Raw genomic sequence first — 17,546 nt, 5'->3', positions numbered from 1 at the left:
ATAATATTTGCTTCATTTATTAGAGGCCACCATGGATTTAGACACAAGGGTAGATAACAAATATCACTTTTTATACACGTACAACTTTTTATTCCGTGACCAATATTATTTTCTCGCTGTGATATTAAATATATCAATCATGGGTGTGGAGGCTGGGTCTCCTTTTTCCTCGAAATTCCTACAAGCAAGGGAGTCTTCAAAATCTGTCTTCTTGTGCTCTTTCCCTCATCCCAAATTTTCCAATAATAATTCAATAATAATAATAAAATTACAAAGACAGTGTAACATATTGATTTCTTATAACGTATTATAACATTGTTCTTTTTATCATTTTTATTTTAGATTTTAATCCATAGTAGTGCTGCCACTTCTTCGCTAATGCTTACTCAGAAACATAATTTGATAATAACATTTGAAAGTGACATTCCCCACAAACAATCAGATAGATAGATAGTGACCTATGTTTTTGCCAAAATAATACAGCATGCCTTGATTTTCATGACTAAATAATTTCAAGGTTTGGGCATTATTTGCTCTCTCTCTAACACACGCTTGGTCCCTACCTGCTACTCTATTAAAAGGGGGAAATATAATTAATTTATTAACTAATTAATTAATAATTAATAGGTAAGGCCTGCTTGATTCACTTTGAAAAGAAAAGGAAAGAAAAGAAAAGAGAGAGAATAATAGTAGCTAGTGCAGTGGTTGCTTTAATTTTATAATTTTAGCTTTTGGGTATGAAAGAGAACCCCTTCTCTAATGTTTGATTATGTTGCATGGCAATATCATAATTGGTTGATTAAAGCCCATAGTGGAGGTCAATTCCATGTCCATGAAGGACAAAGTGCTTGCCTCTTCATCCCTTAAGCGTGTTTCACAAATTATCATGGATATCAAACCCATTTACAAAACTCTTCTTCATGCATTTCTTTTTAAATTAAGAAATATGAAATATTTATACAATTTCAATTTGGATTAGTTGAATGGTTAACTCACTTATTTGTTTGAACAAATGTTGGGAATTTGAATTTTGCTTTTTATAGGCAGTAATTCATTGGATAACAACAAATTTTTAAATATAATAGAATTTAAATACGCAATACGTTAGTCCTTGATTTGTCAAATTAAAAAATACCGTTAAAAAATCTATTAGAATAGTAATTATCTCAATTCTTTAATTATTATTAGTGATCTTAATTCTCAAGTTTGGGTACTACAAATAGAGAAAAAAAACTTTATTTGTTAACCTATTATCTTTATAAGACTTTAATTGAGGAAATTAAATTAATCAAATTTCTAAAAATAAGACTAAAACATTTTAGAAAAAAACTATTAATTTTATTAGATATATAATTAGAGAAATTTTTTGGAATAACAATGTTTAGCATTTTTTGTTATTATTTAATAAGTATAAATACTAAATTATTTTTAACAAATAAATTTTATTAATTTATGTGTGTAAATTCTAAAAAATATAGATATAAATTGTATTGATTTATATATATAAGTTCTGATAAAATATAAATACAAATTATTCACTTTTTTTAAATAAAATTTTTGTAAATATGAATACAAATTATTATTAATCAAGTACTATAAAAAAATAATAATATTTATTGACCATATAACATTATTCATATAACTATTCATAGAATTTATTTATCAATTTAAACTTTAATGATAATTTATTTCATGATATAATATCAAAAATTTAATTATAACCCATCTTTCCTTCCTTTCTTTCCCTCGAAATTCTTTTATTTTCATCAATAAAAAATGGCTAACCTCTACTCTATTCACAAAAGGATTGATTCGAAGACAACAACTAGTACTTCACTACATGGCAGCACTCTACTCTAATAATATTGCTCATAATCTCTTCAATGTAGTGTTTTTATTTTTAGTTTTGGCCTAATTTTTATTAGAGAAAAAGATAAATAGGTCCTTGACCTTTTGATTTGCAAACATTTAAGTTTTCGAAAATTTGAAATATATTTAAATTTTTGATCTTTTAAAAATTTGGACATATTGATCCTTCGTGTTCACTTGGGTTTGTCAGACAAAAAAAAAAATTAAATATAACTTCCGTTGTACTACGGATACACATCGAGAGAATTTTTAAAATGGTACAAATTAGACTCAAGAATCGATGTATCTAGATTGTAAAGAGATCAAAAACTTAAATATATTTTTAAATTCTCAAAAATTTAAATGTTTACAGATAAAAAAGTTAGGGATCAATTTGTCTTTTTCTCTTATTATTATATAAAATGACAGGTTAGAAAGGATTTGCTTCTCCAAAAAAGAGTAATACCCCAAATAGGTCCCCAAGAAATTTACCATCCAACAGTTTTGTCCCCCACAAAATTTAACTAAGATTTTGACCCTGAAGTTCTCAGATATCCCCCAAATACGTCCCCAAAACCGTTTGATCCGGTTAAAGTGGTGACGTGTCAGGTCAATTGTGACATGTCACCTTTAGGACATTTTGGTCCCCATCCACGCTGGACAAAACGACGTCGTATTGGAACCAGTGGCAAAACGACGTCGTTTCGGGGAGGACAAATTCGTCCCCACTTAGACAGAGAATGCAAACGGCGTCGTTTTCATGTTAGGGACCTATTTGTCTTATAATAGTATCTTAGGGGACCTATTTGACCCATAATTCGTGATGTTAAAAAAAGTTATATTTACTTCAACGCAAATCCCTTAAAAACACATTGACATTGGTCTGTTCATTTATCAAAATAGTAACGTAAACCTGAGAACTCAAACATGTTAACCACACAAATATTTGGCTTCAATAGCAACACAAACCAAATCAAGTTAAAAGAAGGTTTATTTTCTTCAACACAAACTAAACGAAACCATTTCAAATAACATAACGTCTTTTTCCTCCAACATAACAAAAGGTGGTAACATAACTAAGACAACAACTTTCACACTAATGCTTAGAAGCATTGTAAGGTCCCATATTGGTTGGGGAAGGGAACGAAGCATGCCTTATAAGGGTGTGGATACCTCTCTCTAGCATGACGCGTTTTGACGAGTGAGTGTGGGGGTCTTCGGCTAGCATCCCTATCGTCAAAGACAAAACCGTGAGGCCTTGTGTGCCAAAGCGGACAATATCGTGCTAGCGAGTGGTTTGGGCTGTTACAGATGGTATCAGAGTCAGAGCCCGAATCGATGTGCCAGCGAGGGCACTGGGCTCCCTTAGGGGGGTGGATTGTAAGGTCCCACATCGGTTGGGGAGGGGAATGAAGCATGCCTTATAAGGATGCGGATACCTCTCCCTAGCATAACGCGTTTTGACGAGTGAGTATGGGGGGTTTCGACTAGCATCCCTATCGTCAAAGGTAAAATCGTGAGGCTTTGTGGGCTAAAGCGGACAATATCGTGCTAGCGGGTGGTCTGGGCTGTTACAAGCATCATTTTTTGAAAGACTGGTTCAACCCTCGTATTGGAATGAATTTGAACAACTTAGATACTGTGCCACTTGTTGCACACGAGGGTTGAACCAGTCTTTCAAGAAATGATACTTCTAAGAATTAGTGTGAAAGTTATTGTCTTAGTTATGTTACCACCTTTTGTTATGTTGGAGGAAGAAGACGTTATGTTATTTAGAATGGTTTCGTTTAGTTTGTGTTAAAGAAAATAAACCTTCTTTGACTTGATTTGGTTTGTGTTGCTATTGAAGCCAAATATTTGTGTGGTTAACATGTTTGAGTTCTCAGATTTATGTTTCCATTTTGATAAATGAACAGACCAATGTCAATGTGTTTTTAAAGTTTGCGTTGAAGTAAATATAGCTTCTTTTAACATCACAAATTATAGGTCAAATAGGTCCCCTAAGATACTATTATAAGACAAATAGGTCCCCAACATGAAAACGACGCCGTTTGCATTCTCTGTCTAAGTGGGGACGAATTTGTCCTTCCCGAAACGACGTCGTTTTGCCACTGGTTCCAATACGACGTCGTTTTGTCCAGCGTGGATGGGGACCAAAATGTCCTAAAGGTGACATGTCACAATTGACCTGACACGTCACCACTTTAACCGGATCAAACGGTTTTGGGGACGTATTTGGGGGATATTTGAGAACCTCAGGGTCAAAATCTTAGTTAAATTTTGTGGGAGACAAAACTGTCGGATGGTAAATTTTTTGGGGACCTATTTGGGATATTACTCTCCAAAAAATAGCTAAAGGAGGGATCCATGCGTTTCACTTTGACCAACTTTATGTTCCGAAATCCTTGCCCAAGAGACTAATTCTAGTTTTTCAAAAATTTTGCTAAAAAACTTTTAATGTTTTCTGCTACTTGTAAATAATACCAATACTGCATTTCTCTTGTGGGGTAAGAGGCTTGGCCATGCTGCCTCCAAGATTGTTAAAATTGTAACATGTTCTATGCCCTGTATTATGTGAATTGCTTGTGAAATTAAATCTGTCTTTTTAAAAAAATGCATCAATCGTCATGCTCAAATTCTACCGTTTTGTCGATGCTTTTACAAGATACTCTTGTGTTTCCTTTTCTTATTAGTAAACAAGTCTTGAGCCTTCTCAATTTTTCAACAATAAGGCCTTGCCGCTGGTTGAGAATTTCACATGCTGTAAAGCTAAAACACATTAGAATAATACGATGTAAGAGCTTTTATGATTTAGAAAAAAATAGAATTTAATTTTTATTAAATTTCAAATAACAAATTTTAACATAAGATAAATAAAAAATATTATAAAATTATTTCTACTAAAAATTTAAATTGATACGAAAAGGTATATGAATAATTATATTTCTAATACATATTTATAAATAAGAGCTTCTTTTAGATTTGTTTTTGCATAAGCTTTTTTTCTTCTATTTGCATGTTATAACTATTTATATGCATTTTTCTATTAGTTTAAACTTTTAGAAGAAATGATTTCATAATATAATACTAGAATTTTTATGACCGAAAATTTTAGAGTTTAATCCTTGTTATCCTCTAAAAGAAAAAAAAATTGTACAAGACAAATAAAAAAAAAGAGACTTATACAAAAATTTCAGCAGACTAAAAAAAAACTTACTTGAAATGACATGTTAAAGATACAATCATTCATGTATTTCTTTCTATTAATTTAAACTTTTAAAAAAAGTAATTTAATGATATAATATCCAAACTTTTATAATAAAAATGTTTAAAATTTGATCTTTGTTATTTCCAAAAGAAAAAAAAGATAAGATAAATAAAAAAAAATATCTATACAAAAATTTAAATAAATCCATAAAAAAGACTCTCACTTAAGAGAACAAGTAAAAAATATAACTATTTATATATTTTTTTAATCACCTTAAATTTTTGAAAAAATAATTTCATAAAAAAATAATCTATGTAAAATTTATGCAAACTCCTAAAAAAAGACTTTTGAATAAAGAATATATCAAATATATAATTATTCATCATAATTTTAATTTTACTTCTATCAATTTATAACTTTTAAAATAAATAATTTGATGACAAATCTGATTGCAATATTTAATTATTTATATTAAATTTAGTGGAGTAGGGGCACCCTATCCGGTTGTGAACATATATTGGGGATTTAATATTTTTGCAAGTAAATGCGCTTAACTTTCTCTTGATGATATTTCTAAAATGACACATTGCAAGACTTTGCATCCAATATGTGATAGCTACTTCATTTTAATAAATTGATTATCTCCTATATAAAATTAAACTGTGTTCTTCTTTTTGATGTTTTTCTTTTCATTTTTGACCAAAAAGTTAGCAATGATAAAGAGAGCCCACAGCACTCATCGGCCACTAAGCATCAACAGTACAAAGCGTGATTAATTCATGATAATATATCCAATCCGTGTAGAGTTGAAATCGTATGATGTTGATTATGATATATATACACTTTTTAAGTGAAATAATTTGAGTTCATACACGACAGTAGACATACAGATTCCTGATTATATATGATTGCATAAAAAAAATGCTAAGATATGTATAATATATATTATTATGCATAGTAGTATTTAGTCAATTTAGGCCTTAAATTAATGTTTTAAGGTATAAATAAAGTACTTAAATTAATGTTTTAAGACTTAGAAACTAATTATAGATAAAGTGAAGGAGAAGTTTAACTTGTGAAAATTTAAGGTATTGAATAAAATTAGAAAGTTGATGTTCATTAAAACAGTATTAAATAGTTTGTCGGTATATTACTTAAACTTATATAAGATATCCAAGGATGATATGGAAAAGTTAATTTCATTATAGAGAAAATTTTTGTGGAGTAGTAAGGAGGATGGCAAGAATGGTATGACTACGGTTAGTTGAAAAGTGGTTCAAGTCCCAAAAAAATTGGATGGATTAGGTGTCAGAGATGCGATGATTTGTAACACAACACTACTATTTAAGTGGTGGTAGAGGCCAGGTTCTCAAAAGAGGAGTGTCTATTGTGGAAGAAGGTGATATGTTCTTGTAACAATCTGTCTCCTAATGCGCTATTATCAACTCAGACGTTACTTACCAGAGAGGGTCCATGAAAGGACATATGTCAGCTACAGATAAAGGAGCAACATATAAGAGACAAAATGATAACTGACTTGTCCATGGAGATTGGTGATAGAAGAAGAACTCAGTTTTGAGAAGATATTTGGCTAAGTTGTGCCCCTCTAAAGGATAGGTTTCCAAGGTCTTCTCGATTTCAATCCAAAAAGGATCAGTCTAGGGGTGTGTGACTTTTGGGATGGGTTAGAGTGGATTTGGAACTTTCAATGGAGACGTGAGTTTTTTCAATGGGAGTTGGAACTTGTAAACCAGTTACACGATACTCTAAGGCTGGTTAAACTAGCTATTGACAGAGATGACAGAGTGGTCTGAAAGTTTCACAAATAAAGTGTATTTTCTACTAACTCTTTTGTGTAGGTGTTGCAGGCAGAAACGCTTCCGGATAACGTAATAAGTTATAGTTTCACTAAGACTATTTGGAGAGGGTTAGTTCCTCCAAGAGTTGAGCCGTTTGCATGATTTGTCTTAATAGGCAGAGTGAATACAAAGGAAAGATTAGGTCGTCTCGGAATTATAAATCCGAGTGATAATGTGTTTTTTGTGTAATATGGATGTTGAATATGGTCACCACTTATTTCTTGGCTGTGACTTTGCTCGGCAGGTGTGGTGTGCTTGGTTATCTAATTTTGGCAGACAATGGTCCTTCCCGAGTACGGTGAAGGAACACTTTTTAAACTGGACAGGTGTAACTTTTAGAAAAGAAGAGTGTAAGAAGTGGTTCATAATTTTTTTTGCAATAGTTTAAAACATCTGGTTAAAAAGAAACAGGAAGTTATTTCATAACAAAATAAAATGTGTAGAAAAAATCATTAATATGACACTTCTTAATTACAAGGAATGGATGTGTAAAATCTCTTTAGTTGTTGATAGTAATATTGAAAATAACATTAGGATAAATTATTAGGTGTTTAAAATAGATGTTTTATTATTTTACAACTTATTCGCTCCACTTTTATATAGAGCTTCTTTATTTCAAAAAAATTTTTTGACATTGGTTTGAACACCGAAAAATTTCAAGAAATAAATTTAGACTATTTGAATTATTTTTTTGTTTTTAATATTATCATTTTATCACATATAGTTATTAGAGAGTCTAATATGATAGATATCAATTTATCTCAATAAATTATTTATAATTTTGTAACAGAAATATAATTAAAAATTAACAGGAGCCACATATGTTAAGTTAAAAAATTAAAATTAAATAAATTAAAGTGCAAATATAATGTTAGAGACCAATTTAAATATTAACCTGTATCCTTTTTTTTTTTCCAAAAAAAATTACCCTTCCATTTCAAATTATATATCATATTGGGTATGTTTAAAATCAGTTCAACTATTTTGTGTGCATTAGATGCGTCACTTTTTATGAACTATTAGATTTTAGTAAATAAAAATCAAAGAATATTATAAAAGAGGAGTATTAATAAACTTTATAAATATAGAATACATTAGTATATACATACATAAATACATTTTAATATAAATTATTTTAAAAATAACAAGTATAATCTTTTACTTTAAAATAAATATAAAACATATAAATACATACAAAAATATTTTTTATTTATTAAGATTAATTATTATACAGTACTAATTTTAATTACATAATATAAAAAATTAAATTATTTTATATTACTTAAAAATAATTAAATTATTTTATATTATTAAAAAATAATTAAATTATTCATTAAAAAATATTTATTAATAATTAAATTTATTAAAAATATATTATTATATAACATAATTTTTTATTCAAATATTTGTAAAAATATATTTTATTCAAAATAGTATATATAATATTATTTTAACAAAATTAATTATTATATAATATTTGAAAAAATGTGTAATATTTTCATCTTTTATATATAATTTAAAAAAATATTTTGACAAAAGTAGTTTTGAAAATATTAAACGTATAATATTTTTATGTATTATATATCACAATAAACATGTAATATTCTCATATATATATAAAAGTCTTGTCGAGTTAGAGAATAAAAAAATTAACTAGAAAAATAAAAAAATTTAAAAATAATAAAAAATAAAAAAATAATCTTATTATAAATATATAATTATAAATATTATATATATATGAAACTATAAATTTTAAATTTAAAAAATAATTTTAAATTATTATCTACTTAATATTATAACAAAAGAAATATGAATAAAAAAATTAGAAGAGAAAGAATCATGAGGCGGCATATATATTAGAGAATTTAAAAAATAAAAGAATATATATCAATCTTATATCAGTCACTATTACGTACACACATATAATATATATACGTAGTTGATACATATTATTTATTCAGTTTTTATAAAAAAAAAATATTTTCATGTATTATATATACCATTTTAAATAAACTATATTTAAACAAATATTTGATAAAAAATTATATTATATAATAATATTTTTAGCAAAAATAATTAGTTAAGTATTGAATATAATAATTTAATTATTTATCAAGTAATATAAAATAAAATTTAATTATTTTATATTTTGTAATTTAAAATATTATTTTAATATAATTTTTTAATATTATAGAAAATTTTTTGCATAATAATTAATTTTAATGAATAAAAAATATTTATATGTTTATATTTTTAATTACGTAAGTTTGATTAGTTTAGATTTTACTATTATAAGTAAATATATAATATGATGGGCATGTATTTAGAATTATATTATTTATTCTGTTTTTTTAAATAAAATTGAAAAATGAAAAAGTTAATATATTTATGTATTATATATAATATTTTAAATAAATTTTAATTTTAAAATATTTTCATAAAAAAATATATTATATAATAATATTTTTAACAAAAGTAATTAGTTAATAAATTTTGAATATAATAATTTAATTATTTATCAAGTAATATAAAATAAAATTTTAATTATTTTATATTTTTATGTTACAATTTAAATTATTATTTTAATATAATTTGTTGATATTATAAATTTTTTTTATAATAATTAATTTTAATAAATAAAAAATACTTATATATTTTATATTTAATTATTTAAAAATAAAAGATTTTATTATTATTTAAAATATTATATATTAAAATAATATTATTTAAAATATTTAATTATGTACCTTATAATAGTTGTGCTTATCATATTATATTAGTCCTTCTATTGAATTTCGTTCTTAACGATGATAATTTTTAATATATTTATTGATTATTTGTTGGCTAATTGATTATCAATTAGCTATCTAGTGGAACCGAATAGTTATTATCATATCATTGACTTGGAACTTATTGAAACATAGTTTCAATATGTGTTGATGAACATAAACATATTTATCAATTAAAAATAGAAAAGTACGATGAGCAAATGGAAGATTTATATAATGTGTATAATGGAGATTTAAGAAATATTAGAAATATAATTATTAGTATTATTTTTTTTATTAGTTGAAACTTTTGGGATGAGTGATATTATGATATAATATTAAAATTCTAGATCTAAAAGATCAAGAATTCAATCCTTAATAAACTTAAAAATTAATTTAAATTTTTTAAAAATATTTATTATCTTAATATTCGAATAATTATTCTAAATAGTACAAAAAATATTTATTTTGTAACTCATACAGTGGACAAGCTAATAAGCCATTGTCTTGACATATAGTCGACAAGCTAATAGGAAACAGACTTGAATGTTATAAAGATTTGGATTCAATTTTTACTGACACAATACAAGGAGTACTTTGGCGGATGATTTGAAATTAACTTTCATGAAAATCTATTATTCAATTATATATTATTAATTTTATAATTAAAAAACGTTATATATCATTTTTTATTATAATTAAAATTAATTTTTTTAAAATTAAAGAATTTTTATTAATTTTTTAACTAAAATATGTTACATATAATTTTTTCATTATAAACAAAATCAAATCTTTTCGTTCAAAATTAAAACTTTTTAACTCTTTTTCTTCCTCTCCCTTTATCTATCTCCCTTTTATATATATATATATATATATATATATATATATATATAACTAATTACAATTTTAACAATTAAAATATGCATATATATATATAACTAATTACAATTTTAACAATTAAAATATGCAACATGTATGATATTTTTTAATTGTATTAAAATTAAAATATTAAAATAGAAATATAGCTATATATTATATTATATTATATTATATTATATATTACGAATTTAATAACAAAATGTGTCACATGAGACTCTTATTAAATTTGAGAGAAAATATTTTCTTTTAAAATTAATAAATTTCCTTCTTAAATTCTCTCATCTATCTCCCTTCCTTTTTTCTATTTCACTCTACCAGTCTACCTTTCTCACTCTATATATAATTTTATATATTTATATATTATTATCTAATTTAATAACCAAATATGTCACATGACATTCTCTTATTAAAATTGAAAGGAAATATTTTTCTTCAAAATTAATAAACCCCCTTCCAAAATTCTCTCATATCTCTCTCTCTTTCTATTTCTTTCTACCCTTCCCATTCTACATATAATTTAAAATTTATATTTTATATTAATAATTTGACAAATCAAAATGTTTCATACGATATTTTTTTATTATAATTAAAATAAAACTTTTGTTAAAAATTAACGAATTTTCTCGTTCAATCTTTATCTTTATCTTTATCTTTATTTCCTCTCATCCTCTATTTTTTCTATATTTTTGTTCCACGAAAAATAAAATTAACAAAATAATATAATTTAAATAAAAAATTATTATTATTATATACATATTTTTTAAGTTTTTTTATTTAGTTTTAAATTTTTACTGCTTATTTTTTAATCTATATTTTTATTTCTCTTTTTTTAAATATTTATTAAATATAATTTAAAAAATACTAATGTTATAATTAAAAGTTAAAATCAAGATTCAATTATTTTAAAAAAATTAATTTTAAATTAATTTTATAACTATCAATATAATTTTTTATGCTAATATCTAATTATATTTTTATATACATAGAGAGAAAAAAATATTATTTTTAAATAATAAGTTTAAAATTAATTGTTTCTATTTGTACAACAGAGTTAACACCTAATCAAAAGTATACAAGTTAAATCGTTTTAAATTTTAGATAATAAATATTAAAATTAATTATTAGTAATAAATTAAACTCTTTCACATAAAAATAATAATTAAAAATCTTATTATTTGATTTTTATCTATAGAGTCACGGAGACACTAATTTTCTTAGCCGACAAAACTTTATCCTACAATCTTTTTTATAAAAATAGTTTAATTTTATAATTTTTTTATCATAATTTATAACATTAAGACAAAATCGATGTCATTTTAAAAAATTTATATTCCCACAATATAATTACAGATAAAAATACTAGAATATCATCATTTTAGCAGAATGCATCAAACTTACCAAAACTTTGCGAATCATGAAAACAAAAAAATAACTCGTGACACCCAAATCTTGTCCCCCACATACATACGAGAATTGAACCCTAACCCCCGAATTTACGATTTTATTACTATTTTGTCTTGAAATTATACACTTTAAAAAACTTTAAAATTTAAACTAATATTAGATCAGATCAGGTATAATAAATAATATACCATACACATGATCTGATCTTTAATAAAATTGGACTATACAAAACTATATTACTAATCCGGCGGTGTCACAAAAATAGACTTCATCATAACATGAAAAATATATAGTATCAGAATTATTATTTTTGACATTGATCTATATATAGTGCCCAACAATATATGCGGTCGTTAGTTGTTGTGATGAGATCTCGAACTTGGAATTTATTGGAACACACTTCAATAATATGCTACTAGCATCATCATATATACTACTCAAACTCAAATCTTGTCCCCTCAGATGAAAACCCTAATCCTCAAATTCGGGTTTTATTAAAATATAAAGAATCAATTCAGTCTTAAAGACCAAACTCATAATGGCAGCATATAAAACTGAAAAGAAAAATAAAATAAAATATTTTCGCACAGTAACCTGATGCTCCTCTAACCTAAGGTAATCTTTGATATAGTATTCATGTTTATCTTGCCTTGTTTGGTTGATTTCAAAGCTTCTTCACTTTTTTGTTAAGAGAATATGGTGACAATAATGAATTACCCAGTTCACAATGCACTCTTTATGGAACTGTAACATTAACTCAAATAATGTGTTTGGAGGAGGAAATGCTTTTTTAAGGGTATTTTAATTGATTTTTTTTATATAAATTTCAAATATTTTTATAGAGCATTTTATATAATTGAAAATAAAGAAAAGAAAAGAAAATAATTTATAATTAAACTTGTTATTAGATAAATTAAGGGATCTAGCTTAAAAACTAATTTGAAAAGTAAGCGATGCCTCTTATTTATAAGGACTGTGATAAAAATTTGGAGTAGTGCGAGGGTAACCTAATAAAAAATTTTTATTTGTATTTTGATACTATATTAAAAATTAAGTAGATATAATTTCAAAAATTAATTTAAAAGGCAAGCCATGTCTCTTATATTTATAAGGATTATCTAATTTTTTATTTTCTGTTGTTGTATATACAGATAAGATATATATTTTTAAATTACATGTATTTAAGTTTCAAAAAAAATAGTGTCGAAATACACGCTAATACAAATTAAAGCATAGCGGTAATTGAGATGTTTTCCATGCAAGTTTGGTAGTTCATATTCTTATCATGGAACACATACATACATAATGTTGCAATCATGCATTATAAAGAAACTGCGCATATCTCTGGAAAAAGGTGAAGTACAAAATACAAATCCATTAAAAGAATATTCATGTCAAAGTGCTGTTTTTTCGTGTGTCCGTAAAGTTGGTTTTGCTAAATTGCAATATACATAAGATCTTGCAGCACCATCATGCCATTTGTACAGCAAATTATCAATTTTATTTTATTAAAATAATAAAATAATGAGACAGCAGATCATATATATTTAAAGAAACGAATTATTGTTATTTGCTTAATATTAAAAGAAAGCCACATTCTCCAGCTTTTGATAATTAATCACATACAAGCATGTGGGTTTCTGTAATGGAATCCTGGCCCAGATCTAAATCTGTTCTACTTTCCTATGCTAAATCATCTGCTAATAATCGTTTGTAAATTTGAAATTTTGCACTTCAAAAGATTACCTTTCTAGTAATTAGAGCTTAACTTATAGTTAACATAGACGTGCACCAATTTTAAGGCATTATGTTAAATAATTTTTAATATATTTTTCTTTTTTTTTTTTTACGGTTGATAACTTGTTTTAATATCGGAGCAACGTAAAAACTAATTTAAGAAAAATACTAATTATCAAAATATTTAAATATGAGTTTAGGTAATTTATTTTCTAAGAACACAGTTAAGGTTATTATTAGTAAAAATTTTAAAACTTTTCACTTTAATAAATAAACAATAAACACATTAAAAATTTTAAATTTTGTATTTTTTATACAAACTTTTTTAATTGATAATCTTAAAATGTGCTTTTAGGAGATATGTTAACAAAATCCTTTTAATATATATAGTCTCAAAACAAATTAAATATTATTATACTGTACATGTCTTGACATTAGGGGAATAATTTTCTTTGTATAGTCAAATTACATAAAATGCGTCCTAAAATAATATGGTTTAATTTCCCATTAGGAGTAGTATTTTTTTTGTCAAAGAGGACAAAGAAAGAAACATACATACCCTTGGTGACAACAATTTGCTTTTTCCAAAACTGTTAATACAAATGGCAATGTACGTATATATGTATGATTGTTTTCATCACTAACTGTGTCAAAGGGGCGTTCAATGTGGACTTTGAATAGGAATCTCACAAAAACAAAACATATATTATGTAGGATTATACAATAATAATAATAATAATAATAAAATTGAGTTGGTTAAATAATGAGCTTACTAATTCGTTTAAGTAAAAGTCAAGAGTTTGAATTCTACTTGGTATAGATAGTAATTCATTAGCTAACAACAAAATCTTAAATAAAATTAGCCAACAACAAACTTTTAAATAAAATTCTGATGTGTAACAGATTAATTTTTAACTTGTTGAATTAGAAGATACATTGAGCAACAATAAAAATAATAATAAGGGACTTATAGCTAGCTTGCATTGAAAGTTGAAGCCATTGGGGTATGTGTGTGTTGGAGAGGGGAGAGAGAATATTCTATGGCCACCAAAGTTCAACAGCTAAACTCCAAAAGTTTGCATTAAACAAAGTTAGAAAGGGAAAACATAATTAGATTATGATTAAGTGATTAGCTAATTTTGCAGGGAAAAGTCAGCTCACAAGGAGACGACTATCTCAAACTTCCAAAAATTCACTGCCTTTGTCAGCTCGCTGTCTTTTAACATATTCTCTCTTTTAAATATTTAATCTTAATTATTATTTATTTTTTGCTCTAAACTAATCTCCATTAATTAATTAATTAACATATTTCATGGATTAGCCAATGTAAGTGAGTCTCTTTTTTAACAACCTAATAGAATCTATAGCGTTGAGGTTAAGCAAACTTTTTCACTTCTTTTTCTCCTTTTTCTATTTTTTTAAATATCTTTTCAGTTTGGTGCGTGAATGATGGTGGGGAAGATTCTGCCTTCATTCTTTGATCAATACAATAGTATATGCCTCATACAATAATTAGTAAGAAAACAATTTATTTTTTGCTGTTTAATTTGATCATCATCATCAAATTGGTATAGATCATGCATATTCCATGAATAACCCACTGTTTAATTTTTTTTATCGAAATGAAATCTTTAAAAAGAAAAAAAGGAGTATCTACATAGAGGGTTTTGTAAAGGTTATAAAAAGTAAACATATTAACTAACCAAAAACTACATAAAGGTAATTAACAAATTAAAGTTCACATTTATATATATATTATGTCTACCACTAAAAAAATTGACCATCCAATTAGGATCTTCTTCACAGATCAGACCTTCAACTTGTGCTAGTTAGGAGGGAAATTAAAAGTTTAATTTGTTTTGTTTGACTGCTGCTAGTTGCATCACAATACTCATCACCAAGATGTGATATCTTATTATTAATATATATATATAGCTAATAATATATGCATAATTAAGGCGAATTAATAAAATATATAAGAACAAGAAACAACAGTTAGTTTGATATGTACATATATATAAAATTAAAATCCAAGTGGGCTTGAATCCAGTCAATATGAGAACATATGGTCTTGTTTTCATTAGGACGATTATTCCCTTTTCTATGTATTTTGGTCGTTTCCTTTGGATTTTACCTTCCTTCAAAGTTTGTTGAATGTGTGGACACACGTGCTAGCTATATTAATTAAACCCATTATTATTAATTATTTGATCTTAATAATTTGAATGAATTAAATGATAGAAGATTGATTATATATAGGGCATGCAATAATAACAATCTAGTAACATTTTTGTCATGTATGGATGTTGTTTGGGAAATGACCTGCACTTTCACTTTGACTATGTCCAAAAGACAAAGAAAGGGTTTGCTTTTCGTGGAAAATGAAGATTAATAAAGAACTTGCTTGCCTGCATATAATACATATGTGATAGTCACACTCACAGTCTCACACTCACACACACATGCATACACAAATGATTTTCACTTTTGACAGAAACAGCGTTTTTCTTTATTTTGATTTAGATGGCTGCTTGCTTTGGTAGCTGGTAGCTCCATAGTGATTCAAGTGAAAAAAAATAGACTAAAATATTATTTTAGTTCTTATTATTTGTATTATAATTTGGTTACTAATATTTTAAGATGAATTTTATGATGTTTATAATTTAGTGTTTAATTTTATTTAATTTATTTTTTTATGATAAATTGTGAATATTTAATAATTATTTTTTTATATTTTTTAAATTAAATATTAATTTTTAATTCTTTTTAATAAATTAGATAAATATTTTTAGGCACTATAGTAATTACTTATTTTAAATATTTTATTTCAATTTTAAAAGCTTTTAAATATTCTATTTTAATTCCAAAATAAATAAACAAGTTTAATATCATCTCATCGTTAAATTTGACATAAATAATTCATATATTGAAAAGTTAATAGTGTTTAATTTCAGTATGTAAGTAAAATTGATTTACCAATAATTACCAATATAAATTTTTTATTTAATTTTAGAACGTTAATGATTGATGGTTAGAATTTGAGATTTTATACAAGAAGAAAATTAAAGAGAAGAAGTATTACAAAAAAATTTGAATTATATTTCTCTAATACATGAAAGAATATATGACTTAATTAATAATGTTATTAACGTCCATTCACTTGTTAACTATTTATGTCAAATATAATGATAGAACAACATTAAATTAGTTAAAATATTTTAAGACAAAAATAAAATATTTAAAATATTAAAAATTAAATTAAAATTTAACTCAAACATTCAAAACTAAAATAGTATTTTATCTAAAAAATAATAATCTATCTAGCTAGATGAAGGACCAGTATTATTTTCATGTTTCTATAGCAACTTGCTAGCTAGCTAGGTAGCTATACGTATGCACAAAATGCAACAAATTTTCTTTAATTTTCTGAAAGAGAATTGTGTATTATATTACTACTGCTCTGCAGGATAACCATGTAATAAAAATTTAGGCTAAATTCTATAGGGCTTTTAATTTGATCTCTAATTTTTATTTGATTTATTTTTTATAATAATTTTATATTTTAAATTAAATATTAATTATTTAAATTTGTATTAATTAAAAATCAAATTTTAAATATCATAATAAATACCTTATATATGTATTTAAAAAAGTAACTGCTCATGTATATAAAATTATTTTCATACAAAAATAGTTTGATATTTTTTATTAAATTATTATTTTTTACATAAATACAATTTCATTTGATGTTATTATATATGATGGGGCTGAGCTAGGCTAATCCTTGCAATATTTAGATAATTAACTAGAAAGAAATTAAATTTCGATTATTATGATGAAGGA

Source organism: Arachis hypogaea, chromosome 8 (genome assembly GCF_003086295.3).
Source record: "Arachis hypogaea cultivar Tifrunner chromosome 8, arahy.Tifrunner.gnm2.J5K5, whole genome shotgun sequence".
NCBI lineage: Eukaryota > Viridiplantae > Streptophyta > Magnoliopsida > Fabales > Fabaceae > Arachis > Arachis hypogaea.
Note: the sequence above shows the minus strand (reverse complement) of the source record.